Here is a 7,588-nt window from a genome sequence, read left to right on the forward strand (position 1 = left end):
CCTAAATGGCCTCAGCCCTGTATACCTGAAGAAGCGTCTCCGCGCCCATCGTTCAGCCTGGACACTGAGATCCAGCGCCGAGGGCCTTCTGGCAGTTCCCTCATCGCGAGAAGTGAGGTTACAGGGAACCAGGCAGAGGGCCTTCTTGGTAGTGGCGCCCGCCCTGTGGAGTGCCCTCCCTTCAGATGTGAAGGAAATAAGCAGCTATCTTCTCTTTAAAAGACATCTGAAGGCAGCCCTGTTTAGGGAAGTTTTTAATATTTAATGCTGTATTGTTTTTAACACTCGATTGGAAGCCGCCCAGAGGGGCTTGGGAAACTCAGCCAGATGGGCGGGGTATAAATAAATTATTATTATTATTATTATTATTATTATTATTATTATTATTATTATTATACCTAGTTTAGGGCTGCCGTACGTCTGGATTTTCCCAGACATTACTGGGATTTCAAAGGCAGAATTGATGTTCGGAGGTAATTTCCAAAAGGAATTTCCCAAATTTACGGGGGTGTCCTGGTTTTTGCTTTTTGAAATATGGCAACCCTACATCTAACACCCTCTCACCACCCAGACAAATAAAGAAGCATCATCAGAGCTCAAGGACTCATTCCAACCATGTAAAAATACATTCCCTCCAATATCGTCATCATCATCATTTTACTATTCCTTATACAGGGCTGCTTTCGGATAACTCCATATCCTCCAATACTTCTCCAATGAAAATAGGGACGTCCTATCATACCTTCCATCATTTCTCTGATGAAAATAGGGATGTCCTAAGGAAAAGCAGGACATTCCGGGATCAAATCAGAAACCAGGACAGCTTATGGAAATCCACAACTGTCCCTGGGAAATAGGGACACTTGGAGGGTCTGAAAATATTCTAGCAGTGTCAGTGAAGAGAGTGGCCTGGGAAGATACTTCAAAAATGGAGCCACTTCAAAACTGGTCTTTTTAGACAGTGTTGCACCGCAAGGAGGTAGAACTGTGGGAAATAGAAAACTGCCTTCCTAATAGACTGAGGTGGGGAGTTTCTTCTCAAAGAATCCAACCAGATATAGAATGTGCAGTATGGCAAAAGATTTCTACAGGATGCCATCAGCGTAAGGAATGAATCCTGTGAGTGTTCTGCGTACGCCACCTTCGCTTCCCCATTTGCAACATCAACCTGTGGCATTACCAGCTATGAGTTTTCCTTCCTCCACCCCCTAAAAGAATTGGGGGGGAGGCACATAGTATACCATTGGCTAGCCTGCTTAACAGACCTACACCGTTTGTTTGACATTCCTGGGCACTCTGTAATTTAAGCTATATAAATCTATTAGAGGTTCCCTTCCAGATCATAAAGCCTGCCCAACAGGACGCCTATTTCGCGAGGTCAAAATGGCAGAATCCCAAGGCTATAATTTCTGCGAGATCACAGGAAGAAAGTAATGCACAGAATTTCCCGCATGGCGTGCCGCACAGAGTATGAATGCCATCACTCGGGGCCATGCATTTCTACATTTCGGAGCTGCTATGCCAGGTGCATTTACAAGAACCCCACACAGTGCTATCATTTTAAAATCACACAAGCGTACAATAGAATGCCTTCCGTCCACCTCCACAGGTCACGGGTTTGAATCTCGCTTCCAGTGTTTTAATTGAGCATATCGAGAACGGAGAGCAGCTATGATTAAATGGCAGAGGCAGGAAAAAGAGTGGTGTGTGTGTGTGTGTGTGTGTGTGTGTGTGTGTGTGTGTGTGTGTTTACCACCATCGCCACCAGTGCTGGCAAAATGGACTGAAGTCAACAAGGGCAGCACAATTCTCATTTGCTTCACGGGGTGTAACAGCACGCTTGCAGACTTGCCTCTTGCCCCTCTCCAAATTAGGAATGGGAAGTATTGAAAGATGTAGTACGAACACACCAGAAACCACAGAGATCAGCCTCTGCTTATTTTTTAATTTTATTTTTAAAAAGGAATAAGGGTAGTACGCAGTGCCGGATTTACGTATAAGCTAAATAAGCTATAGGGCCCCAGTCTCTTGGGGGCCCCCCAAAAAAAATTAAAGGGGGAAAAACTGGATGTACATCTCCAAAATATAAGATAAAAAACAAATAAAATACAACCTACATGCAGCAACAGTGTTTTGTGTTGTGTAGGCTCCTGTGATGTAAGTAACGGGCCCCGCCTGCTAACCTGCTCCTTAAAATATCACTAGTTTGCTCATTTCTATATATAGGGTGCCTACATTCTGCATGGACTGGTTGCATGGCAACCAAAATACATATTTTGTTATGTGCAAATGGCTTTGGATATGTATCTATTAGGCCCATGAATTACCATATAGCATATATGCCACACAAGAAACAGCGACAATTTGTTGTTGGCAAAGGACAGCTGGACATATAAAGGGCTCCATTACCTTCAGTAGCTTAGGGCCTCATCAACCTAAATCCGGTCCTGGTAGTACGCCACTTTCCAAGGCAATCTGCCCTGATTTGACCATCTCATACACTCACGCACGGCTCGTGCAGTTCTTCCCAATGTTAGGTTTTCTGCCCCAGGAGCGGAGCTGCGGCTGGGTGCAAGGAAGCTGTCTCAGAAGCTCCCTCTCATGCTGCAGCCAGGCTCCAATGGGAGCCTGTTGTTAGGGGGGGTGCCTTGTCGCACCCCCTCCAAAAAATGTGCCTGGGGGAATGGCCCCCTCAGACCCCCCCCCCCTTTCTACACCACTGGCTTATAATGTTGTTGTTGTTTAGTCATTTAGTCGTGTCCGACTCTTCGTGACCCCATGGACCAGAGCACACCAGGCACTTCTGTCTTCCACTGCCTCCCGCAGTTTGGTCAAACTCATCCTTTACTTGCCTTCTCTCCCCACTATTTGTAAGGCCTCGTTGGACAGCCACTTTGCTTTCTTGCATTTCCTTTTCATTGGGATGGTTTTCGTTGCTGCCTCCTGTATAATGTTGCGAGCCTCCATCCATAGTTCTTCAGGCACTCTGTCCATCAAATCTAAATCCTTAAACCTGTTCCTCACTTCCACTGTGTATTCATAAGGGATTTGATTTAGATTGTATCTTACTGGCCCAGTGGTTTTTCCTACTTTCTTCAGTTTAAGCTTGAATTTTGCTATAAGAAGCTGATGATCTGAGCCACAGTCAGCTCCAGGTCTTGTTTTTGCTGACTGTATAGAGCTTCTCCATCTTTGGCTGCAGATAATATAATCAATCTGATTTCGATGCTGCCCATCTGGTGATGTCCATGTGTAGAGTTGTCTCTTGTGTTGTTGGAAAAGCGTGTTTGTGATGACCAGCTTGTTCTCTTGACAGAACTCTATTAGCCTTTGCCCTGCTTTGTTTTGATCTCCAAGGCCAAACTTGCCAGTTGTTCCTTTTATCTCTTGATTCCCTACTTTAGCATTCCTATCCCCTATAATGAGAAGAACATCCTTCTTTGGTGTCACTTCTATAAGGTGTTGTAAGTCTTCATAGAATTGGTCAATTTCAGTTTCTTCAGCACCAGTAGTTGGTGCATAAACTTGGATTACTGTGATGTTAAAAGGTCTGCCTTGGATTCGTATCGAGATCATTCTATCATTTTTGAGATTGCATCCCAGTACAGCTTTTGCCTAAGTCACTTTGAGACAAACGACATCTTTTTTGCATAAAGCAACTAAGAAATAATAGTAATAATAATAATAATAATAATAATAATAATAATAATAATAATAACAACTTACTGTGTAAAGATTCCATGAACATTAAAGATGCATGGAATATCCTCCACTTTGATTTGGGACTTCCAGCTAGAAGTTTTGATGGAGTGGAAATTTCACCCCAAAAAACCAACAACCTACTTAAATTGCACAAATAACCACTTTCCCCAGTCTTTGCTTCCCTGTTTTTCTGATGCTGTCCACTGCTCTGTCATAGGCTGCTTGGTTTCCTCCTTCCTGGGCTAGTCAAACAGGTGGACCTACCCAATCCAGGATCACATATTGACAAAGATGATGTCCCATAGGCTTCCAAATTGTGGTCTGTAGACCTCTGGCTTAATTTGGGTGGTCTGTAGCATGTCTGTGAAGAATACTAACAATTTTAATTCTATGGAACACAAAGGAACTCAAACTGGAATACAACAAAATACAATATAAGAAATAAAAGAAGCAATGGAAAAAATCTCACATCCTCTAGCACAGTGCATTAACAACTGTTGCAACAAGCAGAGAAATCATGAAGTGCTTCACTAAGACCTTCAGCAATTTTCAAGTGGTCCATGGAGAAAAAAGTTTGGGAACTACAGACGTAGTCAACTGAATTTCAAAGCATCTGAAATTGAGGGCAGTTTAAATGACTACACTGTCATTTGTCACTGAGTGCCAAAATCCAACCTGCTGAAAAAGATCACACACACAAACAGAATGATTTGCCTGCTCTCTGTTTCACCACCACCACCCCTTTTGGGAGGTGTCAAGACTGAGCACATGAAGAATGCATTCCTGTAAGTGGGAACTGCAACACAATGCGGCCGTACAAAAGTGCTGCTTTTCAGAGTTCCAACCAGCCATGTTCTGTTCCAGGATCTAAATTTCATTCTCCCTCCTTCCTTCTATTCCACAGTTAGGCAGTATGTCCTCACCACTTAATTGTACTTAATCCTCATTGGGCTTGGGAGTGGTTGTGAAAGAGGGGGTTCCTCTTTAGCCCCCCCCCAACTTTTATGTACTTCTGTGAACCTTGATGTTCCCATGTGCCTGCTGATATCTTCCTGTGCACAGTGTTTTGGCTATGCAAAGATTAGGGCTCGAATAACAAGTTCCCTCTTAGTATATAGCAGGGATGTCCAACCATTCGACAGCAAACGACCGGTCGATCTCCGGGAGCCGGCGGTCAATCACGGTAAATTGCAGGCTCTATTTCCTTCGTGGGGGGAAAAGAACATCTGGCCCCACCCCCTTGCCCCATCCTTCATTCATGCACGATGGCAAAAACAGCAGATGGAGTTATCGCTGCAAGGTTTCCTGTTAGTGATCGTTTTGTGAGTGACTTTTGCCTGGCCCCCTAAAAAAGCTCAATAAGTTAAACTTACCCCCCACCTCGAAAAAGGTCAACAACTTTGACCTGCAAGCTCAACAATTTGGGGTCTGTCCGTCCGTCCCCCCCCCCAAAAAAAATGGGTAGATCACTGCCAGTTTTTTATTCTGGGAGTAGATCGCAGTCTCTTGGAAGTTGGACGTCCCTGGTATATAGGATCCATGCACTCTCAAAGCCTAGAACCGTGCTTCAATGATGTGGAAATTACAAAAAAAAAAAAACCTATCAATATCTGATTCAGCCCTGATGTATCCCTTTTATGTGAGCATCTCTGGAAGCCTTTGAGATGTGCTTGTGATCATGTAATATCTAAACAAAATGTGTATACACTCTTGAAAGGAAGCATGGGAAATATAAACTAATTGAAAAAGTCATCCAACTAACAAATCAACCAAAGGACTGGTAAAGGGTAAATTGTCTCTTTGTTACCATAGCAATGAATGAATATATTAATTAGGGCTGAGCACAGACACACTCTCTCAGATATATTTTTTTCAGCTGGTTTTGTTTTGTTTCGGCACTCAGCGGGAAATGATGGTGGAGTCGTGTACATTGCCCTCTGTTGCCCTCCCTTGCCTTGAAATCTAACTGCCCATTTGACATCATCTGCTTCAGGGTGTGATCCCTGATTGGTTAGGACCACTTGTTTGTCTAGTCCGTGAAGGGGGAAATTCAGCAGCACCTGGAAGCAGGGCAGATAGCAAATAGATGGCAAGTGGTAAAAGGAAATTTGATGGGGAAGGGAGAGGGAGAGAGTGAAAGCCAACCAACCACATTATAATGATTAACTCAGTACTTAGCAGCGGCTCAAAGAGCCCAACACAAGCAAAATGGTTTACTGTAGCAGCAGTGGGGGTGAAAGCAGAAACCACAGGTAAGAAATACAGTCTGGAAATAAACATCTGGGTACAGTTTGCAGTGAGCTGGTTTCTAAGAAATGAAATGTGTATTAAATCCATTCCACACCAACAACTGTGAGGGAAAATAAACCAGAAGTGGAAAAATAAATAAGTCCCAAAGTGCTGATGATTCTAATCAGGAAAAAGGGGCTTGCTAATTTCCATAAAATTTCCATAGCTTTAACCGTATAGTTAAAACTATGGTTTTCCCAGTAGTGATGTATGGAAGTGAGAGCTGGACCATAAAGAAGGCTGATTGCCAAAGAATTGATGCTTTTGGATTATGGTGCTGGAGGAGACTCTTGAGAGTCCCATGGACAAGATCAAACCTATCCATTCTTAAGGAAATCAGCCCTGAGTGCTCACTGGAAGGACAGATCCTGGAGCTGAGGCTCCAATACTTTGGCCAGCTCATGAGAAGAGAAGACTTCCTGGAAAACACCCTGATGTTGGGAAAGATGGAGGGCATAAGGAGAAGGGGACAACAGAGGACGAGATGCTTGGATAATGTTCTCAAAGCTACCAGCATGAGTTTGACCAAACTGCAGGAGGCAGTGGAAGACAGGAGTGCCTGGCGTGCTCTGGTCCATGGGGTCACGAAGAGTCGGACATGACTAAACAACCAAACAACAACAACTTTCATTGACAATCCCACATGTGCCAAACTGAACTTCTTCAAACCAGCAAACGAAACCCCTGCAGGATAGAAATGTTACAGAGAGATGTTTCTGTACAGCATGGCCATGGGGCCTCAGACCCAGGGACTGGATGAGGCCTGCCAAGCCTCTCACATGGACCCTGCGACTCTTCCAGGCCACACCCACACACCCCTTGGCCACGCCCCTCCCCAGCTTTGCTTGGCTCCTCAAGTGCCTTGAACTTTGCTCATGTGTGGTCCTCAGGCTGGAGCAGACTCCCTCACCCCTTGTTCTTCAGGGCTCCTGGTAGCCAACTCTAGCTATGTCCCCCAATACTATGGCTGTGTAGGGAAAAATCTAATGAAAACAACAACTGCACACCAGCCAACCAAGATGAAATTATGCCCAAGGATTGGACCCAGCTATATTTTTTATTCCATGATCATTAAGAGTTTGGGGCATGCTAGAGTTAAAAATACCAGAAGATTCATAGCTGTAGTTTCCCAGACTCCCGATAGCAATGTCTTTGACTCTTGTAAGTAATGTCTTTACTTCAACAGCACACAGGCAGTAAGAAGCATTAACTCCTAACGATAGTGAAAGATTCCAACCCACCCACTATTTTCCCCCCTTCTTTTTTGCTCCTTAAGGAAGATCATTTTATACTACTTTCTTGGAAAATAGTTGAAAAATTGCAGGCAATAAATATCTCTCTCACTCGAGCTGGCAGGATCTCGCTCTTCTTCTAAAATATATTGTTCCCAGTTTACTTATTACCTTGTGCTGGGACTTGCCTGTTAAAGAGAAATATTGCTTGCGAATCCACTCCTCATTTAAACAAATGCTATTAAACTTGAGTGAGAAGATACTAAGGAGGCTTCCAAAAGACTTCCATGGCTGCACTAAATCAAAGCTAATGGCTTGAGATAAAGAAACTGTGGAGCTGGTCTTCTGTACTTTGTCAGTATTAA

The sequence above is a fragment of the Podarcis liolepis genome (assembly GCF_965112155.1).
Source record: "Podarcis liolepis genome assembly, chromosome: 5".
Classification (NCBI taxonomy): domain Eukaryota; kingdom Metazoa; phylum Chordata; class Lepidosauria; order Squamata; family Lacertidae; genus Podarcis; species Podarcis liolepis.